Below are 11,547 nucleotides of genomic sequence, written 5' to 3' on the forward strand. Positions count from 1 at the left end.
CACTCGTAGACACGGGCTCAACGCTGTCACTGGTCGGTGACGAGGTGTACGAGGCCTGCCGGATAGGTAACATCCGTGTCAGACCGGCCGAAACCCCGTTAAGCTTAGCAGCTGGGGCGGCAAGGGCAAAGGGAGCAGTGCGTCTTACGATGCGTTTTGACGGCAGAAAGCGGAGACATCGCTTCGTCTATCTGCCTGGCTTGTCGATACCAGTAATTCTGGGAAGGGATTTTCTCTCGAGCGAAGGCATTGTGCTCGACATGGGGGAGAATGGCTATCGTTACAGCCAGCTCGCCCCCCTCATTCCCTTCGAAAGCGCATCCTTGCCCGGCTGTCCTGCACAAAAGGTGGTTGTCCACACCTGTGCGACAGAAAGGCAGGTGAGCTCCCTCGAGACGCTGAGAGACGGTGGCCCGTTGGAAGCGATTATTGCGTCTTTCTCAGGACCCAGTAGTCAGCGCCGAAGGCTCGCGGAAACTTTACTCCCGTTTTCGGATTGCTTCACGGAGAAACCGGGCAGAACCGACCTGCTTCAGCACGAGATTCAGACGGGTGATACGCGCCCTTTCAGGTGTAACCCGAGGCCGTTAAGTGCGCATAAGAGGCAGCTTCTCGACTGTGCCCTAGACGAGATGATTGACACCGGTGCGGTGAGACCCTCACAAAGTCCCTGGGCGTCCCCAGTGGTTCTAGCGCCGAAGAAAGATGGATCGGTCAGGCTGTGTGTTGATTATCGTAAGCTCAACTCACTGACGCCTACGGTTGCGTACCCTTTTCAGTCGATCGAGGCTGTGATGTACGCGTTAGGGAACGCGAGGTTCTTCACAGTCCTAGATGCAAGCAGAGGGTACCTGCAGATTGAGGTGGCCGAAGGTGACATTGAGAAAACCGCATTCACCTGCCACCGCGGGCTCTTCGAATTTACTCGACTCCCGTTTGGTTTGTCTAACGCCCCGAGCACGTTCATGCGACTGATGGACATCGTGCTGGGCGATGCAAGGTTCAACTACGCCATGGCGTACCTTGACGACGTTGTGATATTCTCACAGTCGTTCGAGGAGCACCTCATTCACCTGAATTCCGTTCTCGATAGAATGAGACGTGCCGGTCTAACCATAAATCCAAAGAAAGTGCAGTTGGCATCGAAGAGAGTGAACCTCTTGGGCTTTGTCGTGGATGATGGCACACTGAGACCGAATGATGACAAACTGCAGGCAATTCTGAACTACCCCTGCCCCATGGATGTGAAAAGCTTGCAGAGGTTTTTGGGGATGGTTGCGTTCTACAGGCAATTCATCCCGCGCTGTTCGGAGCTTGCAAGGCCGCTGAACCTGCTGTTGCGTAAAGGCTCGAAGTGGGTCTGGGGCAAGGAACAGAGTGACGCATTTGTTGCCTTGGCTCGCGCGATAGCGAATACCGCTAGTCTGCGCCTCCCCGACCTGAACAAGCAGTTTGTCTTGCAGACAGACGCTAGTGACTACGGTGTTGGAGCTGTTTTGTTGCAGGAACACGAGGGCAAACTGCGCCCTGTCGCGTTCGCTAGTCGCACGCTCACATCGGCGGAGCGGAATTACTCCGTGACCGAAAAAGAATGCCTGGCGATCATGTTCGCATTGTCGAAGTTCGACATGTACCTAGACGGAGCGGTCTTCACCGTGCAGACAGATCATCAGGCATTGTCTTGGTTAAAGAGGCTCAAGAACCCCGCAGGCAGACTCGCGAGATGGGCGCTGACGTTGCAACGTTACGCGTACGCCATCGAGTACCGCCGGGGCAGCTTGAACAAGGTGGCCGATGCTTTATCGCGCGCACCATGGAATGCTGGCGGAAGCGCTTCAGAGGCGCAGCCCAGCTTTGTAAAAAGCGGCGTCACCGCTGTTGAAGAGGAGGAGAGGGCGACGAGAGTGTCGCGCCCGGTTTGGAGAAGGAGGAGGCGGACAAAGGTCCCGCACTGTGCTGTGAGAGAAGGGAAACACAGCAGCTCGTGGCGGCGACCGCTCGCCTGCCTAGGAGCGAGGCAGAAAGAAATCTGTCTTGGGGAGTAGCGGTCAGTAGAGAAGAGCTGATCGAGGCCCAGAAAGCAGACGGTCTTTGCCAGCGGGTGCTGAAGGAGCTTGCGAGCAGCGCAGCTTGCACCGGAAACGCTGAGGGCAAGTACGACGCGTATCTGCTGGGCGATGATGGCTTGCTGCTCCGCTATATTCCCCAACTTGACGAGGAAGCGGCGATAGCATCCCCTTTCCGAGTCGTGGTCCCGAGAAGGTTGCGGAAACGGTTCCTGCAGTACTTCCATGACTCAGCGCTGGCAGGCCATGGCAGCGGCAGTAAGACTTACGACAAGTTATGCCGTGTCGCGACCTGGCCAGGCATGAGAAAGGATGTGCTGGGATACGCCCGTACCTGCCCGGTATGCCAGGTAGCCAAGCCTCGGGCGGGCAAGCCCGCTGGCATGATGAAGGCGGTAGTTAGCAACTACCCGTGGCAAGTGGTCGCGTGCGATATCATGGGACCCCTCCCTCGGTCCGCGCGCGGAAACCAATTCATCCTGGTAATAACGGACCACTATTCCAAGTGGGTTGAGGTTTTCCCCCTTAGGAAGCTTGTGTCGGAACGAATTTGGGAAAAACTGTTGGAGACTTTCACTCGTTTCGGTTTCCCTTCCGACCTGATTACAGACAATGCTTCGTATTTCACAAGCAAAGTCTTTGTAGACTCCTGTCGGGCGCTTCAAATCCGCCACAGGAGAACGAGTCCCTACCACGCTCAGAGCAACATAACCGAGCGGGTGAATCGAAATCTGAAGAGCATGCTGGTCGCGACGACCGAGCAGCACAGAGATTGGGACGCGCGGCTGTCCGAACTGGCGTTCGCTACAAGGACAACCGTGAACAGGTCAGTGGGTATTACACCCGCTTACTTGAATTTTGGGAGAGAGATCGCTTTTCCGCTAGAGAATGCCCTACTCGACGCGGCGGGGCCTGCGCCCCCTCCGCTTTCGCAGTACGCGGCAAGGCTCCGGGAGCGCCTGGAGGCAGCGCAGCGAGCAGCCCGCGAAAACCTCGATGTGGCGCGCATGGAGCAGGCGGATCAGTACAACAAAGGTCGCCGTCACGTCGTTTTCAACACGGGCGACCTAGTACTCAAGAGAACGCACCCACTTAGTAACGCAGCGCGCGGTTTCGCCGCGTCGCTAGCGCACAAGTGGGCTGGGCCGTACGAAGTTACGGCACGGACTACGCCGCTCACCTACCAGTTGCGGTTGTTGACAAACGGCGAAACCGCCGGTCCGGTGCATGTCGCTGATTTGAAGGCTTTCCACCTTCGCAAGGACGATGGCTGCGAAGCGGTGGAAAATCAGCGCGATGCGGCGATCTCACCCCCGGGAGGACGAGCAGGTAGCGGTGCGGTTTGCAACCGACGCTACAACCTGAGGACCAGGTAGCACCCGTGTCTCTCGATCAATTATCACTCGCAGTGCTCTCGCCCTCTCAGTATGTCTTCTAGGAAGCTCCAGCGGACCGACGCCCGTGGCTCGGACTCCAGAAGGCAAGGCAGACCACCGTCGAACGGTGGCCGCCATCAAGGCGCGCCACCCGGCTGGCGGCAGGAGCCGCGCGAGTGGCGCAGGTTCCACGGCCGCGGTGGCCCCCACCGCCCGCCAAACCACATGCCTAACCACTGGAGAGCACCTCCCAGTGGTGCAGGCCAACGCAAGAGGGCCAGTGACGACCAGGCGCAGGGCCCCCCTCAGCACCCAGCCGGCGCTTCGGCCGCCGAGCAGCCGCAACCCAAGCGGCCCAGGGTCCTGCGGCACGTGGCCACCTGGACCACGGTCGCCAACGGAGCGGCCATCTCTTACTGCGCGCGGTCCAGGTGGCGGGACCAGGCGCAGCCCCTTCGCGGCGGAAAAGCGCTTGGCGGCTGCAGCGCCTTCCCCCGCTGCGCCACTGCAGAGGGGCGCCCAGCGGAGGCGGCCCTCCGCATCCTCCAGTCCAGCCGCCCAGACCTGCTGTCCCCGGCGGCCGAGGAGCTTTGGAGGGCGCTGCCGGCAGGGCCCCCAGCGGAGCCAGGCGCCTCGCTCCCCCAGGCGGCTCGTGAGGAGCCCGTCCAGCCAGCGGTGAGCGGCCCCCCGGCGAGCACCCCTCCCCCCTGCGACGACTCTATGGACCCGGACCCGGAGGTCGTCGAACGCCTACTGGCGGACCCCGGGACGGACGTTTGAGGGGGGGGGGAGATGTAGGGTCTGCTCGCGGGCAAGTCAAATCCCGCGCCGCTCACCGCGGGTAGTCTGGAACCCTTCTTCCCGAGTGGTGGGGCGGGGGGAGAGAGGCGAGGAGAAAGCCTTTATAAGGCGAGACCGGAGAGGCTCGCGGTCTCTTGCTCTTGGACCAGCCCTGCCGAAAGGACCACCTGACCCAGCTGCCACGACGACGACCGGCCCCCCTGATGTGAGAATAAACCCTTTGTACAAAGTCCTGCCTCGAGTGACTGCCTGTGCGTCCCCGCGCAGAGGAATTGCCCACAAGGTAACATACGGGAGAGCGAGGTCCCAGTCGCGGTGATCGGGGGAAACGTACATAGCGAGCATATCGGTCAGAGTGCGGTTGAGACGTTCAGTAAGTCCGTTTGTCTGCGGGTGATAGGCGGTGGTGAGCTTGTGCTTAGTAGAGCAGGACCGAAGAATGTCGTAGACAACCTTGGACAGAAAGCAGCGGCCGCGGTCGGTACAAGTTGGCGGGGAGCACCATGGTGCAATATGAGGTCGTATAGCATAAAGTCCGCAACATCTGTAGCTGTACTGGTTGGCAGTGCCCGCGTGATCGCGTAACGGGTGGCGTAGTCCGTGGCAACTGCAACCCATCTGTTGCCGGAGGTGGACTCTCGAAACGGACCCAGAAGATCTAAGCCGACGCGATGGAAAGGTTCTGGGGGCACGCCAATAGGTTGAAGTGTGCCAGCTGGGAGAGCAGCAGCGCGTTTCCGCCACTGACACTCATCGCAGGCTGCCACATAGCGGCGTACGGAGCGGAACAGGCCGGGCCAAAAGAAGCGACGTCGCGCACGGTCGTATGTACGCGATACACCCAAGTGGCCAGCAGTGGGGAGATCATGGAGTTCATGAAGGATAGCAGGACGAAGGTGCTTGGGGACAACGACTAGAAGGTTGGGGCCATCCGGATTGAGGCTGCGGCGATACAAGATTCCGTCAGAGAGCACAAAGCGCCGCATCGAGGGATCAGACGGGGTGGAATTGAGGCGGGCGATAATTTATCGCAAATCGTCATCGCGGCGCTGTTCTTCTCCCATGTTGGCAAGGACAGACAGAGATAGAAAACAGGTCGGCTTCGGTGGCAGTGCCAATCAAGTCACACTGGCCAATGGGGTAACGGGAGAGGCAGTCGGCATCTTGGTGTAACCTGCCAGACTTGTAAGTCACGGTTTAATCATACTCCTGGGGTGGTATTCTCCCGGTGTCGCCTTTTGCGACATGTCGCATTCGCTCTTCGCTGATTGGCTCGAGCCGCGGTGACGGCGGCGTGACGACACGGATCCGCCTTCCTTCTACGTCATCGTGACGTCACCCCAAATTACTACGCTTAGTCGAACAACGGAATGCGCCGAAGCGATTCGCGCGGGCGACGGGCTACGAAATTGACACTAGACGCCATGGATCCCGCTCTCCTTGCCTGATTTTTGAGTTGCGAAGAAGAGTGGCGTGTCCGCGGACATCGCGACCAGTTTGCCTTGGCCGACGAATCTTGTCGGCGGCATTACCGGCTGTCTAAGAGCACAGCACTGTGGCTACCGTCTGCTGAGCCGGACTGCCACTCGCCATGCGAACTTACTTTGCACCGTCGTAAACCGACGACGAAGCAGACGTTGCCCGCTGCGACGACATGGCAGCGCCTGCGCTCGCATCTACATGACCCTTCAAGGCGTTTTAATTTACGTTAGTGCAACGAAACAGTGTCTGCACGATCCAAAGAGGATTTAAAGTAATGTGACGACTTTTACAAACCTACAACTGAACATTAGAGAGTTTTAGTATTGCGGGCTTCGCGTAATTGCGTGCATAGCGGAATAGCGGGTCCAGAGTGCGCATGCGCAGAACGCTAATGGGGAAATAGAGTTAGCGTTCGAACGCAATCGGCAGTTGCGGCTTTTGCGCCCTTAGCGTGAAAACATGGCGGCGTCCTTCCAAGCGAGAGCCGCCCGCTTCAGCCAATTCAGCAGTCCTTGCGATTCCGGTCGGCATGTTTACCGGCAACTACTGGTGTTGTTGCTTTTCGCTATGACTCACCTTACTTCGACGATAAAGTTTAAGCTGCAATTCAGCCTAGTTTTTGAGATACGCTCTCGATTCTGGAGCGCGCAAGCCTAATGGCACCTTGTAAGGATATAGCGCCACCCAGCGTCGTTTGTGAGGAGAAGAAAAAGCACGAGGAGCGCGTGCGGAGGGGTACGCCGGGGACAGGTAGAAGAGGATTACGTGGCAGAGAAGAGAAGAGCGCGGTTGGCGACGGACGTGGACGAGTTCTGCTGGCTCCCCGAGTTCCGGACTTGGGCCTTAGCCGCAGACGTCTGGGCCACCAGACCTGGCCATCCATCGTCGAGAGCCTCAACCACCAGGCCCAGGCGCCACTCTTTTCCGTCCATCCGTCAGCTGCTCCACACAGGCCGCCTCTGGTGCCTACGTGGCCTTTCCGGGATACCAGACCTGGGAACCGTGCTGGGAGCCCACAGACGCTGACGCTGCGGTAGCGCTGAAGGCCAACGGAGAAACGCCGGCAAAAGTGCATCGACACTGGAACGCCCAGAGACTCCCTGACTGCCCGACACCCAGCCAGTCCTCCCCGCTCGATGCTCGTATGAGAGACAAGTAGTGTGACTTTCCTTTTTGACTTTCTTTTTCCTGTATTTTTCGCGAGGATTTTGTTCTGTTCCCCCATGTGTTTTTTCCGTGTGTTGTTGCGTTGCTCTCTTGTTTCTTTCCTTTTTCCAAACCCGTACTGAAATTGGTTTCCGTTCCTGTAAAGCCGCCTCGTTTATTGTTTATACCTTTGTGTTTGTGTAAAATACAATCTGCAATCTCACACAGTCCTCACAAATTTGGCGTCCGCTAGACAGGACGAGGTCGGTTTTTATTTCTTTGCCTGTTGTGTTAATTTAGGAACAGTATGAGCGCGTCAGAGTTGGTTGCTTTAGGCGAGCGCATGGGCTTGTGTGGCGCGGAGTTGCGAGCGTGGGTGGAGGACGAGCTTCGTAAGGCACGGGAAGAGAGAGCCGCTGAGCGTGAAGCAACGAAGCAGAAATTGGATTTAGAGGCACGGAATTTAGAGACGGAGCGTGAGGCTGCGAAGGAACGTTTGGAGTTAGAGGCGCGGAACTTGCAGCTACAAATAAGGCTCATGGAGGGTGGCGCAAATCCTCCGGGTTACCGTGGTGAGCGTAGCGTCGCACCGACCAGCTCAATTAACCCGCACGCACTCATACCACAGTATAATGAAGCGCGGGATGACCTCGATGCCTATGTAAAGAGGTTTGAGCATGTGGCCACGGGACAGGGTTGGCCAAAAGAAAAGTGGGCAACGGCGTTGAGCTTGTGCCTTGGCGGCGAAGCACTTAGGGTACTCGGTCGGCTCTCGCCTGAGGATTCCGTGGACTATGACAAAGCGAAGCTTGCCTTGCTTCAGAGGTTTAGGTTTACCGCGGAAAGCTACCGAGAAAAGTTTCGCCAGAGCAAGCCCCAGGATGGCGAAACGGCCTCGCAATATGCTGCCAGGTTGTTTAGTTTCTTTGACCGTTGGGTCGAGATGCGGGGACAAGGCCGCACTTTTGAGGTAGTTCGCGAGATGGTCGTGAGCGAGCAATTCCTGAACAACTGTCATTCCCGTTTAGCCCTTTTCTTACGGGAGCGGGAGAGCAAGACAGTTTGCAAGCTGGCGGAGGCTGCTGATCATTTTCTCGAAGCACAGCGGCAAAACAACTTGTTGTTCTTTAAAGAGCTGGGGGAGCATACGTTAAATAAGGCCAAGGACGAGGTTTCGGGTTCACAATCCCGCCTTCGGTGTTTTCTTTGCGAGAAGACTGGGCACAAGGCGTCGGATTGTCGGACGAAGCCGAAGCAATTGTATTGCACCTGGTGCCGCGAGGTAGGGCATGATGCCCAGTCATGCAAAGCTAAGAGACCAGGAGACCGTGAGGAGTCCGCCTGTTGCATGACACCTCGATATTCACATCCCGATAACCCTGCAGAGGGAACGCGCGTAGAGGGCCAGTTGGGGGAGATGGTCTGTCCTTCCAACCCGGTGGAAACTGCTATGCCCGTGGGGCATGGTGAGGTGTTCGGCCAGCCTGGTTCGGTATTACGGGATACGGGCAGCACCGGCATTGTTGTGCGTGAGTCCCTTGTACCGGCAGCGGCACTTACAGGGAAACAGGCTACATTATTCTTGGCCAATGGGACCCGTGTAGAAGTTCCGGAAGCGGAGGTGGTGATTTCTTCACCATACTTTTCGGGTAAGGCCATCGCGCGGTGCTTGTCTACACCCCTGTACGACATCATAATAGGCAATGTCCCTGGCGCTAAACCTCCATTCTCGGTCGACCCGCCAGTTCTAACTGATCAGGCAGTTTCCCTGAGCCATGACGAGTTCGGTCGATGTTCCTTCCCTTACGGTGACAGCAAAGGTTTCAGAGAGTAGCAAAACCCCACTCTTAGCACACTCCATTTGTCAGGGCCGGAGTTTCGCCTCAAACAGGAAGAAGACCAGACCTTAGAGGTGTGTCGCAGGAAGTTGGGGCAAATATTTCGTGGCAAGGGACAGACCACCCACTCTTTTGATACAGATGACGGTGTTCTTTTCCGAACATACCAAGTGTGTCCCGGCCGAGTCTTTGAGCAAGCGGTGGTACCGAAGGGCTTACGCACGCAAGTCCTTATGTTGGCGCATAAGAGTGCATTATCCGGCCATCAAGGAATACGGAAAGCAATAGCTAGGGTGCTCAGTGAGTTTTATGCGAAGCATACTACTTTAGCTACCACTTCAGCCCTTCACCGTGGTTATGCGCCTCCAAATCACGTGATACATGACGTCACACCACGTGACACGATGACGTCACGACAGTAGAGAAACGGGGGCCCACCGCGCGCCGTCGCTGTGGTTGTGCGCCTCCAAATCACGTGATACATGACGTCACACCACGTGACACGATGACGTCACGGCAGTGGAGAAACGGGGGCCCACCTCGCGCCGTCGCTGTGGTTGTGCGCCTCCAAATCACGTGATACATGACGTCACACCACGTGACACGATGACGTCACGACAGTGGAGAAACGGGGGCCCACCTCGCGCGGTCGCTGTGGTTGTGCGCCTCCAAATTACGCGACACGATGATGCTTCGCATTCTCCAGGCTTAACCAAGTTAAGCCTCAGCCATTTTTTATTGGTCCGGTGTACAGGCTGACATTAAAAGTTATGTCAGATCGTGTGTTACGTGTCAACGAACTGTGTCGAAGGCAAGGGAGAACAGGGTAAATAACGCCGTAGGACGGGAACATTTAAAATCATGGTGGAGACCGAGGTCGGTTTGGAGAAACCGGTTTCACAAAGCAAAACGGAAGTACTAGCTGAAATAGTTCTCGGGACGGTGAAGTGGTTTGATGTGAAGAATGGAATACCGAAGAATGTAGCCCACACCTGTTCTTGTTGGCATTGTCTTTGTTTGCTCATGTTTGCTTTTGAGTGTCGGCTACCTACTTTTTATGCCTTCCGTGTTTCTTCACACTCTATGGACGCTTTACGTTGACTTTTCATGTACTCTCTGTGCTGTGTGTGCGAATGTCTGTGTACGCTTCGAACATTGACGACCGTCGTATTGTGTGTGGCGTGTAGTGTGCGCGCTGTGGTGTGGTGTTCTGTGGTGCGATCGTCGAACGCGTCTGGGGTCGCTCTCCTGAAGTTGAGTTCTTTCCCTTGGAAAAAACTTCCGAAGAGGGGGCCTTCTGTAAGGAGATAGCGCCACCCAGCGTCGTTTGTGAGGAGAAGAAGACAAGCACGAGGAGCGCGTGCGGAGGGGTACGCCGGGACAGGTCGAAGAGGATTACGTGGCAGAGAAGAGAAGAGCGCGGTGGGCGACGGACGTGGACGAGTTCTGCTCGCTCCCCGAGTTCCGGGCTTGGGCCTCAGCCGCAGACGTCCGGGCCACCAGACCTGGCCATCCATCGTCGAGAGCCTCAACCACCAGGCCCAGGCGCCACTCTTCTCCGTCCATCCGTCAGCTGCTCCACACAGGCCGCCTCTGGTGCCTACGTGGCCTTTCCGGGATACCAGACCTGGGAACCCTGCTGGGAGCCCACAGACGCTGACGCTGCGGTAGCGCTGAAGGCCAACGGAGAAACGCCGGCAACAGTGCATCAACACTGGAACGCCCAGAGACTGCACAAGTAAGCTAAACTGGGCTAGTCGGAGCAATGGCATCTTCGAAAAACGTAGCGCGAAAAACAAGACACAGGTAAGGTGAAGACAGGACACGAGTGCTTCTCACGACTGAATTTTTTATTAGGAAGGATATCAGAATATATACCATAGATATGGAAGCGAAGAAGAAAGAAGGAAAAACAAAATAACAACAAAAAAAACGAACAAGACGAGGAGATAAAAGGCCGGCGATGGAAGCAGGTACATAGCATAGCAACATAAAACACGTGCACTGTTACTTGACAACCGATTGGAGGTACACAATCTCACTTTTTGTTAAGGCGATAGATGCGTCACTAATACACTTTTCCCCCCTTTCGCGATATAGAACGCTTCAATAATCTCTCTTGTACGTTGATGATATGCTCTGTCAAGTACTACAGTCTTATCGAAAAGGGGGCGACATTTACAATCCCTGCAATGCTTCGGTAAATTTTCAAGAGCTGTTGGCGTTAAAGAGTTTCTGTGTTCGAACAGCCGGACATTTAGACAGCGCCCGGTCTGCCCTACATAGTATTTTTCACACGAAAGAGGAATCTTGTAAATCACCTCTTTTTTACATGGCACAAACCTAGATTTGTGATTAACATGGCAACGATGATCACTTTTTAATCCCTCTGCTTTCGCTCTGACCACCACACACAATCCAGATAACTTCACGGGAGCTGAGATTACTGTGCCCACCTCATATCGATTGGCAACATTTCGTAACCCATGCGAAAACCGATGTACATAGGGCAAAACGACAGGTTTCTTTTTCGCGTCGAATAACATAGCCCTCTTGGCATCCTTGCCCTTGAGCCACAACAGGAGTTTTTCACAACTAGTGCTAATCAACGAAAGCGGATAACCGGACTTAGTCAATCTATTAACTTGTTCATGAAAACTTGTGGCTATTTGATCATGGCAAGACTTAAGTAAAGCAGAGCGTAAGCATGAGGAGACAATTGCATTTTTTACTACTTTAGAATGCCCGGAGTGAAAACGGAGTAAAGGTTTAGGAGACCTAGGGTGGCAGCCCCAGCAAAGATGCTTATTGCCAAAATGAAGAGATAAGTCAAGAAAT

The sequence above is a fragment of the Amblyomma mixtum genome, chromosome 10 (genome assembly GCF_055824585.1).
Source record: "Amblyomma mixtum isolate Tamu chromosome 10, ASM5582458v1, whole genome shotgun sequence".
NCBI lineage: Eukaryota > Metazoa > Arthropoda > Arachnida > Ixodida > Ixodidae > Amblyomma > Amblyomma mixtum.